The 12622-nt window shown below is 36.4% G+C and overlaps 1 protein-coding gene across 3 annotated transcripts in view; it reads left to right on the plus strand.

The window, feature by feature from the left end:
• Positions 1 to 12622, plus strand: part of ATG5 (autophagy related 5) — a 133444-nt gene that overhangs the window by 98908 nt on the left and 21914 nt on the right. The window lies entirely within an intron of this gene.

Raw genomic sequence — 12622 nt, forward strand, 5'->3', positions numbered from 1 at the left:
AAGGAAGGTTTCCTTTAATTATAATTATAATTCTGGGGAATAATGATGCTGCTTTTGGAAGAGTAAAAAAAAAAATCCTACCTAAAAAAAAGCACTCTTTTTAAGTTGGAATAGCATGCTGCCACTCATTTTGTAGTTTGGCTAATACCTCTTCATGAGGCCAACCAAGTTTATCATTTTTTAAGACCTGGTTCCTAAGAGATCTTTAAAGTAAGTCCAGTGCTTGTAGCTATTAACCACAGTGTATATCCTCTTTTGCTAGTGAATTATTCGAAGTAGGATGCCCCTTGCCTTCCCTCACCACCATCTCCCTTCCATTTCCAGATAAACTCACCTAAATTACATAAGAATTCATTTTTGATGTATATGATCCTCTTAGAACCCTATTTAAAAATCACAACTTCAATGTACTAAATAAATGTGCTATTTTAAAATTTCCATTATGAAAAAGAAATTTGTACTTTGATTTGCTGAATTGGTGGCATTGGATTATTACTATCTTGAAATAAAATACTCTTGGAATACATCACCCTGCTTCGGATTCCGTAGAATCTGTACATACTGTATTCCCAAAATTTTACATTTTTTTCCCAAGGGAGGGGGGAGGAGGAGGGAAGGAATCCCAAGCTGACTCCCCACTGAGCACAGAGCCCTGTCACCATGACCCAAGCCAAAACCAACTCAACTGACTGAACCAACCAGGTGCCCCACCATTCTAGATTCTAAATCAAGAATTTGCAAGAGGAAAAGTCCCCTCTTCCTGCAGAGTCCCTTATCCCCATTCAGGTCATAGCAGTGTGGATGGCAATCAGAGGTTCAAGCTAGAAAGGAAGGACGAAGGAAGATCCTTTGCTCTCTTGACTGGTGGAGACGTTTCTGAGAAAGCTCAGAAATAGTAGACATATGAGTTTACAATCTGGGTAGCAGTTTATCAATAAGGACATTTTTTATGATCCAGACATTGGTAAGATAGACTATTTCTATTATATATTCCCCCTTATTATTAAATTCTGTGTCTATTTTAGTAAACCTTAACCCCTTTTAGTTAGCATTTTTAAATTTCAGAACATTTTGACTTTAAGTATCAGAGCATGAATTTTAAATGAGTTTTGGTGAACATTTAAGGCAAAGTTATTTAAATTTTCATGGACAACTTTAAAATTGCTATTATGCTGTACAACTTTAAAAACTATTTTTTTTTAACTAATGAGGGTGGGAATATTTCTGGTCCTTATTGTTTAGGGACTCTTGTCCTTTAAATATTTTTTTAATTTTGAAAGGAAATATAATTATCTTTTTTTTTCAAATCATGAAATATATGGTATGATGAACACTTATAAATCAAACTGTGATCTGGACTATCACCACAGAAGGATTTCTCTCACAGTCCATATGAGAGGTCATTTTACATTATTTTCTTTCTCATAACAGCTTTACTGAGGTATAAATTTGATATCACGAGCTTCCCCCTTTAAAAGTTCATTGATTTTTTTTTCCCTTTTACTTTTAGAATATTCAGAAAGTTGGTGCAGCCATCACACTACTCTATAATTCCAGAACATTTTTATCATCCCAAAAGAAACGCTATACCACATTAGTGTCACTCCTCATTCTCCCTTTCCTCCAGCCCATGGCAACACTCAACTACTTTTTGTATCTGTTTGCCTGTTCTGAACATTTTGTGTAAACGGGGTCTTATAATATATGGCTTTTTCTGTCTGACTTCTTTTACTTGCATTGTATTTCCATGGTTTATCAGTGTTGTTGAATGCTTCAATACATTCCTTTTTATGGCCAACTAATATTCCATTGCATGAAAAAATTATATTTTGTTAATCCATTCACCAGTTGATGGGCATTTGGATTGTTTCTACCTTTCTGTTATGAATAACTGCTGCTGTGAACATTAATGTACAAGTTTTTGTATGGACGTATATTTTCATTTCTTTTGAGTAGATACTTAGGAGTAGAATTGCTGGGTTATGTGGTAATTCTGTGTGTAATCTTTTGAGGAACTGCCGGACTGTTTTCCGAAGAATCTGAACCATTTCAGATTCTCATCAACAGTGTTCAGTGGTTCCCATTTTTGTGTGTCCATATCCTTGCTAACACCAGTTATTTTCTACCATTTTAAGTATAACTGCCTTAACAGGTATGCAGGGGTATATATTTTTGGTTTTGATTTGCACTTCCATAATTACTAATGATGTTAAACATCTTTTCGTGTGCTTACTGGTTATTTGTATGTTATCTTAGGAGAAATATCTTTAAATTCTTTGCTCATTTTTAAATTTGGTTGTCTTTTTGCTGTTGATTGGAAGAGTTTCTCTATTCTGGTTATGAATCCTTTATCAGATACATGATTTGCAAATATTTTCTCCCATATTGTGGTTTTCTTTTCATTTTCTTCATGGTATCTTTGAAGTACAGAGATTTTTCATTTTGATGAAGTCTAGCTTACTTTTCCGTTGGTCATTGTGCTGTTGGATTGTCATAGCTAAGAAACTATTGCATAATTCAAAGCCATAAAGATTTCCTGTTGTGTTTTCTTCTGAGTTGTATAGCTTTACTACATTGATTTTTTTCACTTATTCTTCAGAGTAATCAAGTGCTATGCTTTTTGAATTTTTAATTACCTGATTACTTCATCAGGGAGATCTGTGAAATATTTGTCACTTGTTTTCCTTTGCTACTTCTAAAAAAAAAAATCACCAGAATTTATGAAATCTGCTTTTTTTTTTCTTTTTAAATAAACTCTGTACCCAGCATGGGGCTTGAATTTATGACCCCAAGATTAAGAGTGATATGCTCTACTGACTGAGCCAACCAGGTGCTCCTATGAAATTTACTTTTGATGATACTTCAGTGAGATGAATTTTTAAAATTATTTGTGTCAGAAACATAATTATCCATGTTCCCGTATTATAAATTTTATTTAGCAGTCACTGTAAAACCCACAGACCATGCCAAGAGGGCTGAGGATCTTTGTAGAGCTTCAGTAGCTCCTGGCCCAGGGTTAGAAGCACTTTTCCTGTGGATGAGATCAGGAGGACAGGATTTCAGTTCTGTGGTCAGTACAACCTCTTTTACTCAGATGTTTTTTTCTTGCTACTTTGATTTCTTTATTTACACAAATTAAAAGTGCTGCCCAATTATTTTACGTAAGCATACTGTAAAGATAGAAATAACCTATATACAAAAGTGCCCTTGTATCCTTCAGTGGAAAACAGTTTATTAATTGCATCACTCTTGTATGCATCTCTTTAGTGTGGCTTTGGATAAAATTAGCAAAGATATTTTAAAGTTCTTTAAATCTTGAAATTTAAACTATGTTTCCCTTGGTATGGTTTTGAAATCTTTTGGAAGAAACCTTAAAAGAAGTAAGATAATTATTACTAAAAACATCAATCCAAGGGGTTCCTGGGTGGCTCAGTGGGTTAAGCCTCTGCCTTCGGCTCATGTCATGGTCTCAGGGTCCTGGGATCAAGCCCTCCATCGGGCTCTCTGCTCACCAGGGAGTTTGCTTCCCCCCTGCCCCCCCGCCTCTCTGCCTACTTGTGATCTCTGATAAATAAATAAATTAAAATCTTTAAAAAATAAAAATAAAATAAAAACATCAATCCTAGCACTTTCATGGGAAGTTTCTCATTTGGCCACTCTACCGATAAATTCATATAAAAAATTTAAAAGCTATAACTTGTTTTATAAATCGACTCATGTAGCCTTAAATTGATTTCAGTTTTTTTTTAAGATATATTTATTTATTTATTTGACTGACAGAGATCACAAGTAGGCAGAGAGGCAGGCAGAGAAAAGGAAGGGAAGCAGGCTCCCTGCTGAGCAGAGAGCCTGACGTGGGGCTTGATCATGACCTGAGGTGAAGGCAGAGGCCCCAACCCACTGAGCCACCCAGGTGCCCGTTGATCTCAGTTTTGAGTAAGAGGGAATAGTGCTTCCCTGTAACACATTTTATTCAGTGAATGGATATGAGGAAGACACAAACTGTTGCTTGTATTTGAGGAAAATTTACCTTAACCATTTATGGGACAAAATATATTTGGCATTGTCTAGACAGAATTATAATAAATATAACAATTTAAGTAACACAAAACACAAACTTCAAATCAGTTGTGTGGATATAATTCTGATGAGTGCTTTCATTTAATCATAGTCTCAATTAAGATACTACTGCTTTGAGGATTAAGTGTCCTGACTGTAATAATGACAGCTTTTCAAATGCTAATTATTATTTTTTAGTGTTGTTGGGAATATTAAAAGTGGACTTCAGACTCTGGTATCACAGCTACAGAAAGTGCTTATTTTCAGGTCTTCTACCTCCCTACATAGAGGATAAATGTAGTAGTCTGATTAAGTGGCAGAGACTACTCCCCCACCCCCTCACCAACTCCTCTCCTTGCCCCCCTCTCCTCTTCCCACCACCAAAGGACTGTTTACTGTAAAGGTCTAAAAGCATTCATTTGAAAATGGTCTGTTCTTTTTACTTAATGAGGTATTATAATTGTGTATATTCTTAAGCTAATTTTAATATGAGGCTTCTTTTGTAAAGCTTGTGATACAAAATTTGACATGCATGAATATATCTTAGGCCAAATATGCATGTGACAGTTTGAAGCACATATCATGTGTCATTGTTGGTAATATCTGGCAGCATATCCTGTGTAAACCCCTGTTTTCTTTTTCTCTCTGCCACATGTTTATTCTAATTAACAAGACTACAAAGGGAACTGATGCTTGAATACCAGTTATTTTTCATTTTCTCTGTTACTGATTCTTTGGTTCCACAGTTAACCAGTGTTGTTTAAAAGGGAGGAATGAAAATCAATTCTTGTTAAGCACCTGTTGCAGTAGGTGTTTTATGTATCTCATCTTATTTAATTATCACAGCAGCCCTTCAAAGATAAATATTATTGCCATTTTTCAAATTCAGAAACAGACTCCCAAAGATTGATATGATTTGCCCAAGGTATACAGTCAGTCATGTTGTGAGTTGGGACTCCACTAAGGCTTAGTTAATTTCACTACCTTTGGCATTCCAAGCTCTAGATGCTAAGCTCTTAACCCACTTTTGTCCCCCCATTCATTCATTTCTCACAGGTATCATCATCAGGCAGCTGCTCTCTGAACCCTTTAGTGAGGAGGGGACATGTGAGAGAAAGGATTGGTACTGCAATCTGCCTGAAGTGGCTTTATTTCTTTTTGTTTTGTTTTGTTTGTTTGTTTGTTTTCAGCGTAACAGTGTTCATTGTTTTTGCACCACACCCAGTGCTCCATGCAGTACGTGCCCTCCCTATTACCCACCACCTGGTTCCTCAACCTCCTACTTCAAAACCCTCTGGTTGTTTTTCAGAGTCCGTAGTCTCTCATGGTTCATCTCCCCTTCCAGTTTCCCTCAACTCCCTCTCCTCTCCATCTCCCCATGTCCACCGTGTTGTTATGCTCCACAAATAAGTGAGACCATATGATACTTGACTCTCTCTGCTTGACTTACTTCGCTCAGCATAATCTCTTCCAGTCCCGTCCATGTTGCTATAAAAGTTGGGTATTCATCCTTTCTGATGGAGGCATAATACTCCATCGTGTATATGGACCACATCTTCCTTATCCATTCATCCGTTGAAGGGCATCTTGGTTCTTTCCACAGTTTGGTGACCGTGGCCATTGCTGCCACTGGCGTCTTCTGCTCCTGTAGAGATCCAGACGTGTATAATTCTGATCTCAGGCTGATTTCATGGGTGGTTGGAGTTCTTTGGTAGGTAATCAGCTCACTTTAGGGTACAGGTTGAAACGGCGCCTCCTCCTATTTCCCCGCCATCTTGATTCCCCCTCTGAAGTGGCTTTATTTCTATTTTAAAAAATATTATGTGTTTCAAATTGGAAGCTTCAGAACCTTCTATATTCCCTCCTTTGTTTTTATGCTCTTTTGAACCTCCCTACTGTTTTCATACCTTACATCCTACCACATTTAGCATATATTTCTTTGTACCTACTGGTATATATCTTCCACTCTTAGAAGATGAAATTTTGTAACCAGTTAGTAGCTTTTTCATTTTTATTTTTGTTTTTGCGCTAGCTGCCTGAAAAGCGTGGTTAAATTTTGTGTTCAGGCTTTTAAATTTTCTCTCATAGCACTTTGTACATATTTCTGTTATCACTTAACACTATATTACAGTTACTTCTGTGTACTTAATTATTTTGTTTCTGCCAACAGCAGTGCCCTAGTAAGTACTCAGTAAATGTTCACTGAGTAAAGATTTCTGAGGTAATTTACCCCTTGCCCTTTGGTCATTAGTCAGAGGTCCTGTACATGGGTACTGCTATTGGGGTAATTTTCTTCAAACTACCTATGTGTTAATAGCTTTTGTTGTCACTGTATACATGCTTTTGTTATAAGCATTCACAATTTTTTAAACATAGGCAGGAATAAGTGAAACCATATGATAATTGACTTTCTCTGTTTGACTTATTTCACTTAGCATAATCTTGTCCAGCCCCGTCCATGTTGATGCAAAAGTTGGGTATTCATCCTTTCTAATGGCTGAATAATATTCCATTGTATATATGGACCACATCTTCTTTATCCATTCTTCTGTTGAAGGGCATCTTGGCTCTTTCCACAGTTTGGCTATTATGGACATAACTGCTATGAACGTTGGGGTGCATATGGCCTCTTCACTACATCTGTAGCTTTGTGGTAAATACCCAGTAGTGTAATTGCTGGTATCATAGCATAGCTCTATTTTTAATTTTTTGAGGAACCTCCAAACTGTTTTCCAAAGTTGCTGTACCAGTTTGCATTCCCACCAACAGTGTAAGAGGGATTCCCTTTCTCTACATCCTCTCCAACATTTGTTGTTTCTTGCCTCAGATTTTTGCCATTCTGACTGGTGTAAGGTGGTATCTCAATGTGGTTTTGATTTGAATCTCCCTGATGGCTAATGATGATGAACACTTTTTCATGTGTCTTTTAGCCATATGTATGTCGTCTTTGGACAAGTGTTCGCTCCTGTCTTCTGCTCATTTTCTGACTTGATTATCTGCTTTTTGGGAGTTGAGTTTGAGAAGTTCTTTATAGATCTTGGATATCAGCCCTTTTCTGTAGTGTCATTTGCAGATATCTTCTCCCATTCTGTAGAAGGAAGGGGAAAATGAAGGGGGAGAAAATGGAGTGGGCGATGAACCATAAGAGACTATGGACTCCAGGGAACAAACTGAGAGTTTTAGAGGGGAGGGGGATGAGGGGATGGCTGAGCCTGGTGATGGGTATTAAGGAGGGCACGGATTGCATGGAGCACTGGGTGTTACACCCAAACAGTGAATCATGGAACACTACACCAAAAACTAATGATGTACTGTATGGTGACTAACATAACACAGTTTTAAAAAATAGAATAAAAAAATAAAAAATAAACGTAGACAGGAAATACAGTATTCTTCATTGAAATTTATTTATCTTTTTACCTTTGTAATGCCGGTCACTGCTGTTAGTGGAGGATCAGTGACTGTGTGATTCTGTGAAGTATTATATTGTGGATTTGGTTTTTTGTTGTCATTTTTACAGGATCTATAAGAAAAGTTATATTGGTCTTCATCATTGTTACCATCTTGGTAACAATGAAAATTTCACTACTTATCATGTAAAGCTTTTCAAATTATTAAATTTAGTTTGTATTTTTTAAACTTGTGTGTCAAATGATTTTGTTGGTGAGATTTTTGATATTGGAGGTAGCTTTTGTGCGTGGATGACATACACAGTTATTTGCATTATATTAGAGTTGTAAATTGTGAAATCTAGTTTTTATAATGTTTTTCTGTTTAATTTATGCTGTTATAAATATAGTAAGTTTTATATACAAATGAGAGCAATCTTTTTTACTTCTTACTGTTTGTCTAATTTGTCCTTCAGATTCAGTTCTTCTAAAAGACTTAGAACTACTTGCATAGTTAATGGAACAAATCAAATTACATTATTAATCAACACATAGACATTGCTAATTTGTTGTATATAGCTGGTTTTTAAAAAGTACCTACAAATCTAACAAATGAAACCCTCTGCTATACTTACAGAACTCTTATAAAGTCAAATAATTATGCTTATAAATGTAATGAATCATTAACCATCCTGTTTCAGAGAACTTACAAAGCATACACACAAAGTATAGCTGATGATACAGAAACTTGTTACACCTCGGGAGATGCAACATATATAAATTATAAATAAGACACTTATTTAAGAATATCCATCTAAGGCTCACTGGAGCAAATGATCAGTTTACAATGATTCAGGTCCGTGGTTGCAGATCCTGAACCTGGATACTGCTTCTAGAACGATTCTGTCCAAGAACTTTTTTTTTTTTTTAAGTTTTACTTATTTGTTTGAGAGAGAGAGCACGCGTGCACGTGGAGGAAGGGTCAGAGGGAAAGAGAAAGAGAATCTCAAGCAGATGCTCCGTTGAGCAAGGAGCCCAGCAAAGGGCTCAGTCTCAGGACCCTGAGATCATGACCTGAGCCATAGTCAAGAGTCAGATGCTTAACCAGCTGAGCCATGCAGGTGCCCTTGATTCTGTCCAACCTTTCATAACAACTGGGTCCATTGTTGTCATCAGATTCTGCCTGCTGTTTCAGAGGGAGACTCCCAACCCCATATTCCTCCACCTTCCTATACGTTTAATAATGATCATTTTTAAGGTTCACAACCCAGTGAATCATCATGCAGCTACTGAGCATCTTTTTAGGTTGTATCCTTGCTGAATTTTTGTTTTTCTCCTTCATAACTTTTAATCTCACTTTGTTTCAGTGAATAGAATCTCCTTTTACTATCTGATGAGATTCTTTCTCCTCTTTATGGTCATTGTCTCCATGGTCAGTGAGCCAGATATGTCCCCTTCTAGCTGTAAGTTGTCATTTTTGACAAAACCAACATTTCTAATTCCTATTATATGTTAAATACTATATGACCAAAAGAGTAAAATTATTGGTAAGCTATGTAGTGACAGGATAACTGTGAGATTAGTATATCTTCTTATATAATTCTGCATGTTTTATATTATGACTCAATACAAAATATGTATCTGTATTCAGTAAATTTCTGTTGAGTGCCAAATCATATATAGTGAGAGCATTAACAGCACTTACTGAGCATTTACTGTGTGCTGGGCATTGTTCTAAGTGCTTTACATCAGTTTAACATGTAAAATCTTCACATGCAGTTTTAAGAAATAATACAGAAAGCTCTTTATACCGTTCACCCAGTTTCCTCCGTTCTTGACATCTTATATATATTATATGTATGTATATATATATATATATATATGTATCTTTTATATAGTATAATATCATAACCAGGAAGTTGACATTGATACAACCCACAAACCTTATTCATATTTCATTCATTTTGTTCCAACACAAACATTCCTTGGGCTACCCCCTGCTTTTTTTAAGATTTTATTTATTTACGAGAGAGAGAGAGTGCACGTGCACACGCGTGCACACACACTCACTTGCATGAGCAGGGGGGAAGGGGCAGAAGCAAGCTCCCCACTTAGCAGGGAGCCCAATGTGAGGCTCGATCCCAGGACCCTGGGATGATGACCTGAGTTGAAGGTAGCCGCTTAACTGACTGAGCCACTCAGGTACCCCTGGACTACCCCTTTTATAGCCATAGCCACCCACCTCACTTCTTCCTCTCCCTAACCTCTGACAACCACTAATTTGTTCTCATTTCTAAAATTTTACCATTTTGCTTCCCTTCCTCTCTCTCTGCCTGCCTCTCTGCCTACTTGTGATCTCTGTCTGTCAAATAAATAAAAATAAAATCTTTAAAATTTTACCATTTTACTGATGTTACATAAATGGAATCATGCAGTATGTATGCCTAACATTGGTTCTTTCCATGCAACATAACTCCCTTGAGTTCCATACAAGTTATTCCATATATTAATAGGATTGTTTAGTAGTAGTAGTAGTAGTACTGCTGAATAGAATTCTATAGTATAGATATACCATAGATAGTTTAACCTTTCACCTGCTGAAGGACATTGGGATTGTTTCCAGTTTAGGGCTGTTACAAGTAAAGTTACTATGAACATTTATTTATGAGCTTTTTGAGAACGTCTAAGTTTGCATTTCTCTGGGAATACTCAAGTGTACAATTGCTGAGTCATATGATAGATACATGTATAGTTTTATAAGAAACTACCATACTCTTTTCCAGAGGGGCCTTTACAATTTTACATTTTCACCAGCAATGTGTGAGTGATCTTGTTTCTCCACATGCCCACCAGCATTCTATTTTAGACATTCTTGTAGGTGTGTAGTAATGCATTGGGGTATTGCAATTTGCATTTCCTTAATGGCTAATGGTGTGTCAGACATCTTTTCATGTGCTTTTTTGGCCATCTATATATCCTCTTTGGTGAAATATCTGTCTTTTGCCCATTTTTAAATTGATTTCTTTGCTTTTTTTTAAGAACTTTGTTGGAAATGTGGATACAGATATTCTCTCCCGGTCTATGGCTTATCTTTTCATCTTCTTCATAGGATCTTTTACAGAACGAAAAGGTTTTATTTTGTTTTTAATTATTTTCATGAGGTCCAGTGTATCAGTATTCCTTTAAACTGAATTTCCTGATTTAGCATCCAGACAAGTGAACTTAAGAGAAAATAAGATATGAATAAACTTAAGTCAGCTAAATTGGGATGAAACTAAAACTGTTGATCATATTTTAGGATGTCTGTTTAGGTGGTCATATGTACCATGATTGTGCTGTGCTTACATTTTATTCAAAAACTCTACAATGTAGATATTATCTCCATTTATGCCTATGAATATAAGTGTACATATATAAAATTATTCCTGTTTTACAGTTGAGGAAACTGAGGCTCAAGGAAGTCAGGTAACTGCACCAGTGGGTCTGTAATAAATGACAGAACCTGGACTTAAAAACCTGTTCTTTCTGGCTCCAAAGCCTGTGCTCTTCAACAACTGCTTTGCATTTTTGTTGCAGTGTGTATGTTATGTAAGTCATAAGAATCAAACTTGGTCTTAATGATGTCTCCATTGTGCCTGTACTCTTAAGTCCATACGTTGTCTTATTTTAAAGCCTACCAGCATTTCTTGTTTTATCAGCTTTAATGTTAACCTGTTTGGTTAACCGGCTTGGCTGTGTGGGAAATACGCCTTTTCCCTGTCTCTTGTTTCTTAGATACAAGATTAATAATATGATTAGCCTGCAGTTTACACTATAGTTGTAACACACATTCTAAGAATTTGACTGTAACTCTTGAATTGTCACTTCAAGAAAATATGTAAGATTCATTAAACTTTTACAAATTTAGTTTATCATTTTTATAAATTAGATTCCTTTGCCTCTGCTCAGTATATCTCCAAGGCAAATCAGCCATATAATGTTTCCATACAGGAAAAATTATTGTTTCATTGGTGAGGGTACAAGAGCAGAGGAGGGAGGAGGAACAGGCAGCCAGTAGCACCCCAACTTTATATTCTGTTTGGTGTATTTAAAAGAGTAACATGTACGTTAAGGTAATAAGGGCAGTTTCAAAGATGACTTGTTGAAGTCCTGTTATTTCTTATAGGAGAGCAGTACTGCTTCTTGGAAGCCACTGAAAATAGTTTGCATATTTACAAATAAATGGCTAGATTAAGTGAGTATTGTATTATATTACTGTTGGTGCAGCTCTCTAGTCTGTCAGGCTAAGATTCAGATTACATGGGTATTGTTAGCACTGTCCAGTTTCAGGTATAGTAAATCAAAGTTGGCAGAATTCATGTTGGTGGAGTTTTTTCTATTTTTAAAATTCTTGCTATTTCAGGAGGAAGATAGCTTTTAAATACTTCTAGCATAATTTAGTCTTCTCTGCTGAACTTCAGCTCAGGTTTAATGAGATCTGCCAAGAAATTTGCATGAAACTACCCTCCATTCCCATTGCCCTTCCGAACCTCTGTACAGTACTTGAATGTATGATCTCTCTGTGAAGGGCTTTTGTTTTAAGGCAGTAACTCCCGAAACTGAGTCATTTTCATAATCGTTGGTGTAACTTACTCAGACATTTAACTGTTCTTTTCTAGAATACTAAATTTTAAGGACTAAGAATATAAAGGCAGTCAGATAAATATTGAATAGATGTTTATTACATTTTTGATTGCGGGATTTGGGGTAATTGTTCTTTTTTTTTTTTTTTTTTTTAAGATTTTATGGATTTATTTGTCCCAGAGAGAGACAGAGCACACGCACAAGCAGGGGGAACCACAGGCAGAGCAGGCAGAGGGAGAAGCAGGCTCCCCACCGAGCAAGGAGCCCCATGCGGGACTCAATCCCAGGCCCCTGGGATCATGACCTGAACCGAAGGCAGCAGCTTAACTGACTGAGCCACCCAGGTGTCCCTAATTGTTCTTTTAAAGTAAGGTTTTTGTTACATGAGAAATAGCACTTTAATGAGAGTTTTCTTGCTTACTGTGCTTACATTAGACTGTGTAATAGTACAAGCCTTTTCTCCTCCACCCAAGCAAATAACATCATTATAAAGGTTGTTGAAGTTACACCTTTATTATCACTGCTCAGATTTGCATTTATAAGTATCTGTA

The sequence above is a fragment of the Meles meles genome, chromosome 5 (assembly GCF_922984935.1).
Source record: "Meles meles chromosome 5, mMelMel3.1 paternal haplotype, whole genome shotgun sequence".
NCBI lineage: Eukaryota > Metazoa > Chordata > Mammalia > Carnivora > Mustelidae > Meles > Meles meles.